Source organism: Mesocricetus auratus, unplaced genomic scaffold, assembly GCF_017639785.1.
Source record: "Mesocricetus auratus isolate SY011 unplaced genomic scaffold, BCM_Maur_2.0 Super-Scaffold_100011, whole genome shotgun sequence".
NCBI lineage: Eukaryota > Metazoa > Chordata > Mammalia > Rodentia > Cricetidae > Mesocricetus > Mesocricetus auratus.
In genome coordinates, this window is record NW_024429195.1 from 12115277 (window position 1) to 12132087 (window position 16811).

General features: G+C 48.4%; 1 protein-coding gene across 1 annotated transcript in view; it reads right to left on the minus strand.

Moving 5' to 3' along the window:
• Window positions 1-16811, minus strand: part of Lhfpl6 (LHFPL tetraspan subfamily member 6) — a 205867-nt gene that overhangs the window by 10428 nt on the left and 178628 nt on the right. The window lies entirely within an intron of this gene.

Below are 16811 nucleotides of genomic sequence, written 5' to 3' on the forward strand. Positions count from 1 at the left end.
CTACCTGAAAGGTACTTCCTACCCATGATGGTGATTATTAGTTTCGTAATCAATATAATTTTGCTAAAGAAATGGCTCAAAATAGGACTAAACGTATACAGGTCATACGGTCATCACAGGATAGTTTTGAAATCTTAATACAAAGAATTCAGGAAATGCAAAATTCCTTGCAGGATAGTAAGAAAGGGCTGGTAGAAAATATTCAGGATATTAAAAATGATAATGTAGGTCTGACAAACAGGTTTAAAGAGACGGAACACAAAATTGAATTACTTTCAGGAAAAACGTGCTCAACAGATAGAATTGAAAAAGTGGAACATAATGTTGAAACATTTAGCCAACAAAACTGTTCCATGTTCAATGATTTCACTAGCAAACTACAAAGACTGGAACATAAGATTGAAATGCTAACAGAAAAGAATTGTTCCATGTCTGAGAGCAATGACAAACTAACTGATAGAATATCATTTGTGGAAGGCAGTTTACATGCTATTGAGGTACTTTCTAAGGATGAGAATATTAAATATTTGGAATCACGTGTAAATGATGAATGTAAAAAAATGAAAGATTCCATGACATCCTTAGAAAATTATTTGTCCCAAGAACTTCAAGAGCTCAGAGAAACAATGATGAATAGACTGCAGGATTTAGAAGACGTTCAATCTGATACTTCAGAATCAGACATACAGGCAATAGGTCAGGACAGGAGTTTCCCAACAGCCACCTGTTATGAACACCCAGTAGTCTGGCTGCAGTCACCAGACTCTCTTAACTCTTACCTTGGGACCTAGTGCAGGGCTTACAATCCAGGCCAGCAGGCTTTGTTAGAGACAGAACAAAGCAAAAACTTAGGTCACCTTTGTGCCTAGAGTACCTGTCACCAGGCACCATTTGCTTAATTTTGTGCCCCCATACATTACTGCTGAGGGAGGGTTCAGTCCACGGGGTGACACCGTGGAAGACATGGGTTCTTGTGGAAGGTCTTTAGGTTATTGGAGGCCCCAGAAGGGGACAGGGTGACCGGTCACTTGCTCCATGTTCTGGTTTAAGATGTGACTATTCTGTGCTGTACATGTTCTTTCCAAGCCAGCGGGACACCCAGTCTTGAACTTCCAAAGCTGTGAACTGCATAAGCTGCTTTATTTGAATAAGGCTGTTTTCTTGATGAAAACTTAACTGACATTGCTGGAGATGCTGCATGGTGTCTTTGCTTGTTTCTCTTTTGTCATAGGGGTCACTGCTGACCACCCAGCATGCTTTGTCACAAATGCCTGTGTCAGGATTTAAGAAGGTGGCTGGTTTCAAAGCACAGTAGCTTCTCACTGTGACATTTAGTACTTTAGCATGCTAATATATAAATGTTAAGTCTGGGTAGGGAAGAGGCAGGCATGTCTGACCTTATTCTTTTTGCTGTACAAAGAACAAAGATGGGAAAGAAATTCTGTAGACTTAAATACCACAGAAAGACAGGTCTCTTTCCCCTTGAGTAAAGTCCTTCACACAGATTCATTCATACTCAGACTTTTTTGGGGGGGTTAAGTTAAGACAAAGGATAAAAGGGTAGGTCTGTTGTCTGCAGAATAATTTCCAAATCAAAATTAAGCAAATTTCATTAAGAAAACAAGATATAGATGCATATACACACATATATACACAAAGTGGAGGAATATGCTTGTAAGTCTGTGGAACAAGAAATGAGTAAATACCATGGCTGGGGGGATAGTTCTGAAAGACCCCCGCCGCACTCCTGTAACCGTGCCCTTTCTAAGAGCACGAATTTCAAAAACTGTGACATCACCAAGACGAGTACCCTATCGGCTGTGCTCTCGCCTTCTACCTCACTTGCATATCAGACCTGCCAGACCTCATTGAGAGCCGCACTTGCAAGGTCCGCAGGACTTCATATGCAAATAAAGCCATGTATCCAAAACTAAAATCATTCTGCTTCTGTGAGCCCGCTTCTGCCTCTCCAAACCCCACATAAGCTGTACTGAATCCAGCCCGGTATGCTCAGCCTCCCGAAGTGCTGCAGCATCCTCAGGCGCCTGTGTGAGCAATAAAGAACCCTCTTGCCGTTGCATCCAGTGGCTCTGTCTCAATCTTTGGGCAAGGGTCTCCTGCCTGGAAGATTCCCGTCGGGGGTCTTTCATTGGAGGTCCCACCGAGATCCGAAGACCCCTGCCCAACTCGACCAGAAACCCACCAGGAGGTAAGCTGGCCAGCATCAGTGTTCTCTGCCTTGTCTGTACCTGTGTCTGTTTTGTTGTCCGTGCAAATGCCTGTACGACTTGGATCCGTGTCACTCCGTATCTGGGCGGCTTGAGAAGGAGCTGTCGAGCTCGGACTTCTTCCCCACCACCCTGGAAGACATTCCAGAGGTCCCAGGGGCTCGACTTTTCGGAGCCTATCGGAGGACCAAGGGCCTCTGGTTCTTGAGTCTCCATCTGAATTTTTGTTTTTGGTACTATGCCGAAACCGCGCAGCGCGTCTGGTCGCCAGCTGTCTTGTTGTAGTGCGTCTGTCTGTTTGTCGCCTGTTTTCGTTTGAGGTCGTCATGGGACAGTCCCTAACCACCCCCTTAAGTCTAACTCTAGGACACTGGTCTGAGGTTCAAGAACGCGCCCACAACCAGTCGGTCGAAGTAAAGAAAAAGAAGTGGCAGATTTTTTGCTCTTTGGAATGGCCCACTTTTAATGTGGGTTGGCCGAGGGACGGCACCTTCAACCTTGATACTATTCTGCAGGTCAAAGAGAAGATTTTTGACAGAGGACCCCATGGGCACCCAGACCAGGTCGCCTACATCGTAACCTGGGAAAACTTGGCTTACGACCCACCTCCATGGGTCACTCCCTTTGTCTCTCCTGAACCCGCTTCCTCCTCCCCCCCCACCCCTCTGGCATCCTCTCCTTCTCCCCCAGCTCCCTCTTATTTCTCATCCCTGTACCCTACCCTCACCCGGGAACAATCTCCCAAACCCGTCCTCCCCCTGGACCCCAACTCCCCCCTAATGGATTTGCTCTCTGATGACCCCCCCTCCCTATTACCCCCCTCCGTTGCAGCCAGCCCCGATAGGAGCTCAACAGACACCACCAGCGGGAGACCCGAGGGGCGCCACCTATTTACCTCCTAACTCCCCCGTTGCAGGCTGTCTCTGGGGGCGGAGAGACCAACTGCCCTCGGAGATTACCTCCCAGGCATTCCCCTTACGACAAGGAGGGAACGGCCAACTGCAATACTGGCCGTTCTCTGCCTCTGACCTGTACAATTGGAAACAGCACAACCCTCCTTTCTCCAAGGATCCTGTCGCCTTGGCTAATCTAATAGAATCAATCCTCATTACTCATCAACCCACTTGGGATGACTGCCAGCAGCTCTTGCAGACTCTCCTCACCTCAGAGGAGAGACAGAGGGTTTTTCTAGAAGCAAGAAAGAACATGCCAGGGGAGAACGGACAGCCGACTCAGCTACCGAACGAGATTTATGCTGCCTTCCCTTTGACCAGACCCAACTGGGATTTTACCACGGATGCAGTTAGGGGACACCTACTCCTTTATCGCCAGTTGCTCATAGCGGGCCTCCGAGGGGCCGGTAAATGCCCCGTCAATTTGGCACAGGTAAAGCAAGTGAGTCAGTGTTCCGAAGAGTCTCCTGCAGCCTTTTTAGAGAGACTCAAGGAAGCCTATCGCATGTACACTCCCTATGACGCGGACGAACCGGGACAGGCTACCGGCGTGGCCATGGCGTTTATATGGCAGTCGGCGCCTGACATTAGAAATAAGTTACAGAGGCTAGATGGACTACAGGGCTACACCATCCAGGATCTACTAAAGGAAGCAGAACGTATCTATAATAAGAGGGAAACTGTAGGAGAGAGGACCATATACGCAGAGAAACTGAAGAGAAGGAGACAGCTAGGGACCGTAAACGAAGTAAGGAGGTAAGCCACCTCTTGGCCACTTTAGTGCAGAACAGCAATAGGTCACATAGGCAGGGAGACCAGAGGAGGCCCAGGGTGGAGCAGGACCAGTGTGCCTATTGCAAGGAGCGAGGCCACTGGGTGAGAGAATGCCCAAAGCGACCCCGAAAACCAAAGGGTCCGCGGCCGGAAACCTCCCTTCTGGCCTTAGATAAAGACTAGGGAGGTCGAGGCCGGGAGCCCCCCCCAGCGCCTAGGCTAACCCTCAGAGTCGGGGGGCAACCAGTCACCTTCCTAGTCGACACCGGAGCTCAGCACTCGGTCCTCACCACCTCCCCTGGCCAACTCAGCGGACGGACAGCCTGGGTGCAAGGGGCCACCGGTGGAAGGCAATACTGTTGGACTACTGAAAGGAAGGTACATCTGGCTACCGGTAAGGTTTCTCATTCTTTCCTCCATGTTCCCGACTGTCCATACCCACTATTGGGACGGGACTTGCTGACCAAACTCAAAGCACAGATCCATTTCGAGGAGAATGAGGCCACAGTGTCAGGCCCAAGTGGAGCCCCTCTCCAAGTGTTGACTCTCAAAATGGAAGATGAATACAGATTGTTTGAGGGGGGACCTATAGTAAAGCCCGAGATAGACTCTTGGCTGGAAGATTTTCCCTTGGCCGAAACTGTGGGCATGGGGTTAGCCAAACAACAACCCCCCATAGTCACTGAGTTAAAGGCAACAGCTACACCCATCTCGATTAAACAGTACCCCATGTCCAATGAGGCCTATCAAGGGATTAAGCCTCACATCAAGACTCTTGGACCAGGGGATCTTAACTCCCTGTCAGTCGCCATGGAACACTCCATCTCTACCCGTCAAAAAGCCTGGCACAGGCGACTACCGACCGGTACAGGACCTTAGGGAAGTTAATAAAAGGGTGGAGGATATACACCCCATGGTGCTCAACCCATATAACCTTCTGAGTACCCTACCACCCACTCATCCGTGGTACACGGTACTAGACCTAAAAGACGCCTTCTTTTGTCTCCGGCTAAGCCCTAAGAGCCAGCCAATGTTTGCTTTTGAATGGAGGAACCCCGAACTAGGAATTTCAGGACAATTGACCTGGACGCGACTCCCCCAGGGATTCAAGAATAGTCCCACTCTCTTCGATGAGGCCTTACATTGGGACCTTGCAGACTTCTGGGTTCAGCACTCATCCCTGATTCTGCTCTAGTACGTGGATGATCTCCTACTAGCAGCTCCAACTGAACAGGACTGTCTTAAAGGTACCAAGGCCCTACTACAAACCCTTGGGCAACTTGGGTACAGGGCCTCCGCCAAGAAGGCCCAAATTTGCCAGACGGAAGTGACTTATCTGGGGTACAAATTAAAAGAAGGACAGCATTGGCTAACGGCCACGCACAAGGAAACTATATCCCAGATCCCAGTTTCCCGGCAGCTGAGAGAATTCTTGGGCACCGCTGGGTTCTGCAGGTTGTGGATCCCCGGATTCGCCGAAATGGCGGCTCCTCTGTATCCCCTAACCAAACAAGGGGCTCCCTTTGAATGGACAGAGGCACAACAGCAGGCCTTTAATGACATCAAATGGGATCTCCTCTCCGGCCCTGGCCTTGCCCGATATAACCAAACCTTTCAACCTATTTGTGGACAAGAAGCAAGGCTTTGCTAAGGGGGTCTTGACCCAGAGGTTCGGGCCGTGGAAGCGACCCATCGCCTACTTGTCCAAGAAATTGGACTCAGTAGCCTCTGGATGGCCCCCTTGCCTGAGAATGGTTGCGGCCATTGTGATCCTCGTCAAGGACGCCACAAAGCTGACTCTGGGACAGCCATTAACCGTACTGGCACCACATGTGGTTGAGTCTATTGTCCTCCAGCCTCCTGATCGTTGGCTATCCAACGCCCGCATGACCATTATCAGTCCCTGCTCCTGGACGCTGATCGAATTCATTTCGGCCCAGTAGTTGCCCTTAATCCCGCAACTCTGCTGCTGCCACCGGAGGGCCCTACGTCCCACGACTGCCTGCAGATCCTCGTGGAAGCACATGCGACCAGGGTTGACCTGTCCAATCAGCCATTAAAAGACGCGGACCACACATGGTACACGGATGGCAGTAGCTACTTGCTGAATGGAGAACGATGAGCAGGAGGAGCAGTGACCACCAAAAACCAGGTAGTCTGGGCCAGCGCCCTTCCGGGAAGAACCTCAGCACAGCGGGCGGAGCTCATCGCTCTAACTCAGGCGCTCCAGCTGGCAGAAGGTAAGAGACTCAACGTGTATACCAATAGCCGGTATGCCTTTGCCACCGCCCACATACATGGGGAGATCTACCGGAGGAGGGGACTCCTGACCTCAGAGGGCAAGGAGATTAAAAAGAAAACTGAGATCTTGGCCCTACTCAAGGCCCTATTCCTCCCCAAGAAGTTGAGCATCATGCACTGCCCAGGGCACCAAAAAGGAGACAGTGCGGAGGCAAAAGGCAATTGTCTAGCAGATGAGACTGCTAAACAGGCCGCTCTGGGTCCCCAGCTCCTCACAGTCACGATCTTAACTGACCCAGGACGGACCCAGCTAATGAACTGGGAATATAGTACTGAGGACTTAGATTTGATACAGAAACTAGGAACAGACTATGATCCAGAACGAGACAGATGGGTATACCAAGGAAAAACAGTTATGCCAACTAAACCTACAATGGACCTCCACAAACTGACTCATTTAAGTGCCCGCAAAATGCAAGTCCTGGTGGGCCGAGCGGAGATGGGAAAACTTTTCCTCAATAGAGATAAGGCCCTACAGAAAGTAACAGAGACTTGTACGGCTTGCGCTCAAGTCAACGCAGGACTGACCAAGATTGCCCCCGGAGTCCGTCTCCGGGGATACCAACCTGGAGTCCACTGGGAAATAGACTTTACTGAAATTAAACCTGGCATGTATGGTTACAAATATCTCCTAGTTTTTATAGACACCTTCTCTGGATGGGTAGAGGCCTACCCCACCAAACATGCGACTGCAAATGTGGTCACCAAGAAACTATTAGAAGAAATCTTTCCCCGATATGGGATGCCTCAGGTAATAGGGTCAGACAATGGGCCGGCCTTTGTCTCCCAGGTGAGTCAGCAGGTGGCCAAGGTACTGGGGATTGATTGGAAATTACACTGTGCATATAGACCCCAGAGCTCAGGTCAGGTAGAACATATGAATAGAACAATTAAGGAGGTCTTTTCTAAATTAACGCTAGCAACTGGCTCAAAGGATTGGGTGCAGCTCCTACCCCTGGCTCCGTATCGAGCCAGGAACACTCCAGGCCCCTATGACCTTACCCCTTTTGAAATTCTATATGGGGCTCCACCCCCAGCCATCACTTTCTTTGATTCTGATATTTCAGACTATGCTAATTCCCCCTCTCTCCAAGCACACCCGCAGGCCCTGCAGATCATGCAGAAAGAAGTTTGGAAGCCCTTAGCAGCCGCATACCAAGACGCCACTGATACACGAACAGTGCCTCACCAGTTCCAAATAGGAGACTCAGTCTGGGTCCGGAGACACCAGACCAAAAACCTCAAGCCTCGCTGGAAGGGACCATATACGGTACTCCTGACAATGCCTACAGCACTGAAAGTTGACGGTATCGCCGCCTGGATCCACACATCCCACGTGAAGGCTGCCCACCCGGACGCTTCCACATCTCCTGCCCAGACATGGAGACTCCAGCGCTCTCAAAACCCCCTAAAGATAAGACTTATTTGCAATTAGTTGTCTTACTTGCCCTTTTAACTACCCCATCCTGTCGACCAGCCCCCATACCCTAAAACAATTAACCTGGCAGATAGTCTCCCCAGCAGGAAATCTCTTGTGGTCTCAGTCAGGGAACCATGCCGTGGGAACCTGGTGGCCCTCGCTCAACCCAGACTTCTGCCAACTGGTGGCAGGGTCAGACTATTGGGACATACCCGACTATGAGGCAGACACATTGCCAGAAAAACTAAGATCAAACCCTGGCAATAAAAGCGTGCATGGCTATGGTGTCCGGGTAGTCGGGACACCAATAGGGTGTGCCACCATTGAGAAAAGATGTAAACTGGGTCACCAAGACTTTTACGTGTGCCCAAAGGATGGGAGGGACTGTGGAAGCTATGACTCTTACTTTTCGCCGCCTGGGGCTGTGAGACCACCGGCGGTGCATACTGGAACCCCTCATCTTCCTGGGACAAGGTCACCATATTAAAGGGCTGGGGAAAGGGACATTGTTTCAGCTGTTCTGGAGGACTCTGCCTTCCCCTTAACATCACCTTTGCACCGAGTGGTAAAAAGGCTCCAGAATGGAGCAGGGGATATACTTGGGGGCTCCGCTGGTACATAGAAGGAGAAGATCGGGGGTTAACTTTAAAATACAACTTAGAGTGCAACAGGCCTCCCAACCAATCGGTCCCAACCAAGTCCTGGCTGAGCAGAGGCCGGCATCCTCTTCCAGTTTCAAACCAACCCCCTGCCAGTGGGTAACTCAGTTAGAGTCGAAATAACCACATCAATCTCGCCCCCTGACCAGTCCCAGGATGCCCAGTCCCAGGAAGACTTATTAACTTAGTAAAAGGAGCTCACCAGGCCCTTAATTCCTTAAACCCCAATAGAGCTAGAGACTGTTGGCTATGCCTCAGCGTGGGTCCCCCCCTACTATGAGGGAATCCTTGTTTCAGGAAATTTCTCTAATTATACCAGAGCCCCGGACTCGTGTTTGGTTCTGCCTCACCACAAGCTAACATTGCCCGACGTTTCTGGGCAAGGGACATGTTTAGGTCAGGTTCCTAGGTCACACCAGCCGCTCTGTAATCTGACCGTCCAGACTCTGTCATCAGGGAACTACTATCTGGCCGCCCCAAATGGTACGTACTGGGCTTGCAACACAGGTCTCACCCCCCTGTATATCGGCTCAAGTGTGGAACCAAACCTCAGAGTTCTGTGTGTTGATCCAACGGTGGCCCAGGATCACCTATCATAGTTCAGAGACTGTTTATGAGTTCTTCGAAGACACCCCTAGGAGGCAGAGGAGGGAGCCAGTAACCATGACTCTCGAGATCCTCCTGGGAGTCAGGGGCATTGCGGCAGGGATAGGCACTGGAACTCATGCCATGATACAGACAGGGAGATTCCAAGCCTTGCATGACGCCATGCATTCAGACCTAAAAGCGGTTGAAAAGTCAATCACTGCCCTCGAAAAATCCCTGACCTCTCTATCTGAAGTTGTTTTACAAAATAGACGGGGATTAGACTTACTCTTTTTAAAGGAGGGTGGATTATGTGGGGTCCTTAAAGAAGAATGATGCTTTTATGCAGACCAGACAGGGGTTGTGAGAGAAACTATGGCCAAATTAAGAGAAAGACTGGCCCTGCGAGAAAAAGAGTTTAGTTCACAACAAGGCTGGTTTGAAGGATGGTATGTTACCTTACTTTCTACTCTTATGGGACCTCTAGTTATACTGGTAATTATTCTAACATTTGGTCCCTGTATCCTTAACCGGCTGGTTCAGTTTATCAAGGAAAGGCTGTCAGTCATCCAGACCTTAGTCCTAACTCATCAATATCAGGTCCTCAAGCAACAGGAGACAGAGATCCCTCACAATAGTTAAGTAAAAGATTTTACTTAAGGAGAAAAAGAAATGGGGGAATGAAAGACCCCCACTGCACTCCTGTAACCGCACCCTTTCTAAGAGCACGAAATTCAAATGTAAACCGTGCCCTTCCTAAGAGCGTGAATTTCAAAAACTGTGACATCACCAAGACGAGTACCCTATCGGCTGTGCTCTCGCCTTCTACCTCATTTGCATATCAGACCTGCCGGGCCTCATTGAGAGCCGCACGTGCAAGGTCCGCAGGACTTCATATGCAAATAAAGCCATGTATCCAAAACTAACCAATCATTCTGCTTCTGTGAGCCCGCTTCTGCCTCCCCAAACCCCACATAAGCTGTACTGAATCCAGCCCGGTATGCTCAGCCTCCCGAAGTGCTGCAGCATCCTCAGGCGCCTGTGTGAGCAATAAAGAACTCTCTTGCCGTTGCATCCAGTGGCTCTGTCTCAATCTTTGGGCGAGGGTCTCCTGCCTGGAAGATTCCCGTCAGGGGTCTTTCAGTTCCATCAGTAAAGTGCCTGCCACCCAAACACCAGACCTGAGTTTATCTCCCCAGGACAGACATAAAAGCACTGTGTGTTTATAACTCCAGGTTTGGGGTCAGAGCTAGGGAGTATAGACAGGCAGATCACTGGAGTTCACTGTCCAGCAGGTCTAGCCAAACCCAGCTACTGGAGAGTTGCTGAGGAAGACACCTGGTATCAGTCTCTATCCATCATGAGGGCATGCATGCATGCGCACACAGGGACGCACACATCAATAAACAGGGATGACACGCAACATGAAAAACTGACACAATGGCCACTCCCCCTCCAAAGTGGAGGGTCAAATCCAGGGACTCACGTTGTGCCTGCCATCCAAGTACTCAGCTATCAAGCGGCAGCTACAGCCTAGGAATTCTGAAATTTTCTGAATCAAGATGCTGATCTACCCCAAGGGTAGTAGTGTGTGAGAGTGGCCATGGGGACAGCTCTGTAGTCCAGGTGCTCTGACTACATCCTGTATAAGGCTGCGCAGCTCACTGTGCCAACCGAGCAAACAGCCTACAAATCAAGTCACCTAAGATTAAGGAGGCATCCTAGCTTTAGTCCTGTAATCTGGTTGTGAAGTGACAGGTAAATTAGGCCTGTGTGCAGGCTCTCAATGTCCAGGGAGGAGGGAACAGAGTGCCAATCCAGACCCCTGGCAGGAGTCACGTAGTGTGGCAGGCCAGCACTCGGGCACAGCTGGCCCATTTCCTCACCAAATGCCTCCAGTCAGGCAAGATGAAGTAGGTTTACACTGGAGTGGGAAACACTTCCTGTTGAAAGGAGCTTCTCTAGTTGATGTACTTGAAAGACAAGAAAACTATGAGCTCCACAGAGAATGACTATAGGGCTTTTGCATGCAACCATAGAGTAGAGGTCCCCAGGCAGCCATGCAATTGCTTCAGGCAAGACAGGAAGGCAGCAGGAATGAGGGTGGGTGTTGTGAAGGTGCTGAACCTGGACCCAACAGAGCCTTCTGGAAATTCAGGACTTGCCCAGAACCAGGGCACCCTTCTTCTGTATTTGCGACCTTTGTGCTCCCTCACAGGGTCACAGACTCCAGCACTGAGGGGATTTTGAAAAGGATGGCAAAGGTCAAGTTTGGAGACCTTATTCTGAGAAGGGCCAAACAGTAAATATTTTAGTTCAAAAGCAATCACAGATATCAGATATGCCATCGAGCACTGCTGCCTGCCCATAACATCTAGTTACAGAAGCACGTAGAGCAGATTTGGCCCCATAGCTTGCCAGCCCTGGATCTAGGCCACCTCCTGTGTTTTATACACGAGGACAGTTGTCCAGGACACTGGTAACTTGCCCAGATCTCTCAGAAGTGTTCTCTTCAGCATGTCACTACTCTGATGGATTTGCTTATAATAATATATAATATAAAGTCCTGATTCCCACACTAAAGCAGGCTAGTGTCACTGCTAATCACAGCCAGACATTTAATCTTGGCTGTTTACCTATATACTATATACAACCTGCTGTAGCAGTTACTACTAACTACTCTTGTCTATGACAAGCTACCTGACCGAGACAATGGAAGGGAGGAGGATTCATGACTTCAGGAGCTTCCAGTCCATCGGAAGGGGAAGGTGTGGTCGAGCAATGCCTTGGCAGACTGAGCCTATGGCCGAGCTCCTCTGGGGGGCCAGAGTAGGAAGATAAGAAAGCTACCCTAGAACTAGGGTGGGGCTGTGCCTTCACAGGCCCATCTTTAGCAACCTATCCATGCCAGCAGGGCCAGGCCCTACCTCCTGAAGGTCTCTAAACAGCACACAGTCTTAGAACAATGTATGTGGGACATTTAACAGAACCAGAATGTCTGCCTTCATTTAAAAAAAATTATTTGATGCATGTGGGTGTTTTGCCTGCATGTATGTGCATCACATGTATGTGATGGCTACCAAGGCCAGAAGAGGGCATTGGTTCCCTGGAATTGGAGTTACAGACAGTTGTGAGCCACCATGTAGGTGCTGAGAACTGAACCTGGGTCCTCTGCAAGAGCACTAGGCGTTTCTAACAACTGCTCTGTCTTTTCAGCCCTGCGTGCCTTCATTCTTTAACTTCACAAGCTCAAAGCAAATAAGTATAAAGTTGTATGGGAAAAATAAGCAGCAGTATGTTTCATTGTCAAACTAGGACTTTTGGGTATATCATCAGACCTTGGCATCTACTGATGTTGGAAACACAGATTTGACTTAGCTGAAAATCAAGGGACTCTTCACCTGCAGTGTGGTATCTATAGTGAACGGACATATACACACACCATTCCTGGTCTTTATCCCCCTCAGAGTGAACTAGCAAATCCATTTACATTGGAGTAGGTGTTATAAGTCATCTGGAGGTGAGATAAAATATACAAGAAAATGTAATACTACATGACTTTCAATAAGAAACCTGACATTGAGATTGGTGTCTTCAAGAGGTCCTGGAGTCATTCCCCCTTGAATGCTAAAGATGACTGTGTGCCTTGTTAACATACATTGCTTATAGGCTTATGTGGAGGTTTGAAAGAAGATGGTCCCAAAGGAAGAGGCACTATTAGGAGGTGTGGTCTTGTTGGAGGTAGCATGTCATTGTGGAAGTGGACTTTGGGCTTCTACCTTGAGCATAAATGAGACCTCAGTGTCTCAGACCACTTCTTGCTGCCTGTGAGTCAAGACGTAAGAACGCTCAGCTCCCTCTCCAGCACCATGTCTGCCTGGGTTCTGCCTTGCTTCCCACCATGAGGATAACGGAATAAACCTCTGAACTGTCATTGAGACACCTCAATTAAATGTTTTCCTTTATAAGAGTTGCTGTGGTCATGGTGTCTCTTCACAGCAATAGAAACCCGAACTAAGCCAGCTTACTTACCGAGTAATGGGTGGGTGGGGGTTACAGGCAGGAGTGTGGGTGGTCTTAAAGGAGACACACCGGAAGGTCCAAACCCAGCACAGATTCTAGCTCTTTCTTAGCCAAGTGAATAAAAAAATTCCTGGGAAAAAGCTGTTTCTGCAAAGACATTGACTGACTAGTTAGAACGATAGTGGTGTGGAAAGGTTGGAATGTTGCAGGACCAGAGACTAATTACCTATCTTGGACTAGTTTTACCCCCCTGAATAGCCATTTCTTGCCTACATCTGTGTTGGAACTAATGTCCATTGACTAATAGACAAAACCCATTTGGAATCTACTAACTTATCAGACAAATAACTCCCACCAACCAAAAAGCCAGGAATGTTATCAGAGAGCATCTGAGGCCTGTAGGAGAGCTTCTCCCCTCTTGCTTTAAACGTCATTCTCATGTACCTATTACTCCATTAGTGTGCTTTAAAATGCCTTAAAATTTTTAAATTCCTGCGCTCTATAGCTGTAAAACGTCATGAAACTGCTTCATATGAGGGCATGGAACCCGGACTGACCCAGCTGTGTATTTTTAGGCACAGTCACTCTAACTTGGCTCTAGGATGAACTCTCTCTCCTTCTCTTTGACAACTGCACAGTTGGGTCCCCCTCCAGGCCTTCCCAGCCAATATACTTCTTAGGCCCTTCCTGAGACCACGTGCAGCTAGGGACTGAATAGGAGCAGGGGCGGCAGTCAGAATGGGTCTGGGAACTGGGTGACCAGTGACGTTGTGGGCAGGGCTGCATAGAGCAATGCCCCTCAATTCATCAAACATCTCCAGCTCCCGGTTTCCTCTTCCACATCACGACGCCACACCTATTTGTTTTTCTTTGGCGTCAGATTGATCCAGGCTCTGTCCTTCCACACTTCACATGGAACGCAGGTCTGCTCCACTCTATCCTGGCGTAGCAGTGAGACACACACAGCCAGCAGAGCGAAGTTCAAATGCATTACCCACCCACCGTTCTCTCAGGACACATGTCAAAGAACAGTGGGATCAGGATGAGTGGAATGGCTCCCACAATTCCCTGTGACCCACCAGACACATCTATTACACATCTTTGTACCATTAATGAGAAAAGCAGTTTCCCCTTTGTCATACTGGTTAGCTGAGTATCTGCCAGCACAGGCAGGCACCATTTATTAGTCCTTAACACTGAAGCCAACCTAAAAGCTTTACTAGAGATATCTGCTGTTTGGGTGACACGGTTGTATGGACAGAGGTGGCAGTTGTGTTCACACCATGAAATGACACAGAAACTGATCTCCAAACGGGGATGGCTAAAATAACCAACAAGACTTCATTCAGTTTGACATGAAGACCACCAAGATCATCGTTTAGTTTCTATCTGGGACTGCTTTTTATAAAGGCAGAGGCTTCCTGTGAAATTTGGCTCTTTGACTTCTGGATGGCCCTAAAAAGATAGTCAAAACCCAAAGTCTGTCTCTCAGAGCTGTTGTTGGTCAGTGAGGTCCAGGGCAGTTTTGTCAGAAACCTATGTGAAGATAGAAAGCATCCAACTTTGATGTCATTAGTCCCCCACCCTGTCTGTCACTGTCACATTTCCATTGAACACTGACGTAGACCTTTGTGGCCCCAGTCAGGACTTTGGTGCTGGTTAGCTGGTCCTGTCTAGGAGTTTCTCTTCGACAGTCTCACCATGTTTGGAAAGCAAATCAAAGGAATATTCTGAATATATGTCTCTTATTGGTTGATGAATAAAACACTGTTTGGCCAATAGCCAGGCAGAAAGCATAGGCGGGGCTGCCAGACCAGGAGAAGACTGGGAAAAAGAAGGCAGACAAGGGCCACCAGGGGATGCCATGTAGAGGCTGGAAAGACAGCAGGTGTTCTCTGATAAGAAAGACCATGTAGAAATACATAGATTAGTAGTTATGGGTCAATAATTAAGACAGAGCTAGCCAGTAAGAAGCCCTAGCTTTCTGCCAATAGTTTTATAATTAATATATAGCATGTGTTTATTTGGGGCAAAGTGGCTGTGGGACCAGGTGGGAAAGAATCCTCCATCTTCATAATATAGTTGAACCGAATTCGGTTAGGCCCAATCTTATGATTCCTTCTGGCAAATTCCAATACCCACTGTAAAATTATGACAAACGGTTAGACACTCTTTTTCGAAGACTACACTTCTAAGATATAAATGAAAGCAAGCCTTAGACCAAATCCTGCTGTATACATACTTATTTACCAAATAGTCATTAGGTGCCAAACAACTCAAGGCGTGGTGGCCTGTGTCTGTAGTACCAGGTTTTGGGAGGCAGGAAGATCCCAAGTCCAAAGCCAGTTCAAGCTACAGTGAGACCACAAACCAAAACACCTGAAGCAAACAAAAGACCCTCAAGTGGCTGACCAATCATCTCTGTGTGTGACCCACCAGTGTGTGTGAAAGACCCACTACAGGCAAACGTGCAGGGTCGAGCCAGGCTGTGTTTCCCTCAGCAACTCACACATCCTTCAAGCCAACGACTGAAACGGACGCTTTAAGAATCATCAAGTGGGGGATACCAATCTAAGCTGAAGGCCATAGCTGAGTTCATCACTAAACGTGGACCCGTTATCAGAGTGTTCTCATCTGTTCCCTGGTCCCCCAAATAGTCCATTGTTCCCTTCTCCCCCCAAGAATGCTGGAGATCCCTAGCTTCACATCCCACAAACCAGAGCTGATGCCTGGGAGCAGGAGGCCTCCGTGTGAGCCTGCTTCACCACTGTGGCTGCGTATGTTGGGTTTTGGATTGCTCAGAACCTACGTCATACAGGTTTATAAGTCTTCTAAGTCATGGGTGGAATGATGGTTCTATTCCTAGATAGATGCTAGAATCCTTTCGTGAAAGGATGGGGAGATTCTCAGCTCTTTTAAGGGAATTTTCACTCTTGAGCACCTTTATCAGTGGAAGTTCATTTTAAAAGATTCATCATGTTAATTAAGAAGACACAAATAAAAATCCATCTCTGGCAACTGCTATGCTCATCAATAAAGCTTCTCGTGTTGATCTATATATGCACGACAGCATTACTTACCCTGCAGTGTAGACTATGCACTTGGGCTGTGTTTCCTCTGTTTAGCAAGGTGATGCCACTGTCCATGCACAGGTGCTTTAAAGTATTGGAACAGTAACGTAAAAACAGACTAAGAGCTGAGATTTTACTCTATTTACACATCATTATATTAGACTGGCATGGGGACTACATTACAGCATAGCAAGTAACATGAGCTTCATGTTTTCTTCTGTCTCCCATATCTCACTAAGTCTGAAACTCAGCAGCACGGGCAGATGTGGCAACTCAGTGGGTTTGTGTCACCACAGAGGAGCTCTGGGCTTAGGAAACCTGAGCCTTCCATTTCGGGCTGCAAGAAAGTACGCCTGACTTTTACTCCAGAGGGAAATAATTTTGTTATATGGGCACATGACAGCCTAACCTCTGTGGTATCTCCTAAGCCTGTTAACCACAAAGATGTATTAGCTACTGTTCTGTTGCTGTGATGGAAATATCATTTTAGGCTCATGATGGTCTCAGAGGGACTGAGTCCGTCATGGTGGGGAAGGCATGGTGGCAAATGTGGCTACAGGTGGAGGAAGCTGAGGTCACGTTTTCATCTGTGAACAGGAAGGAGAGAGAGAGCTAGAAGTAAGGTGAGGTTATGATGGGGAAGTCCTGTGTATATGTCAATAAAGCACTGTCGGCCAATAGGGAAGCAAGATAGGTGGGACTAGGAGTCGAGCAGGATTCTGGGAAGGAGAAACACAAGGAGTCATCATGTAGCTGCCATAGGGGTAAGAAGTCCAGACCCTTTCTCTGGTAAGAGA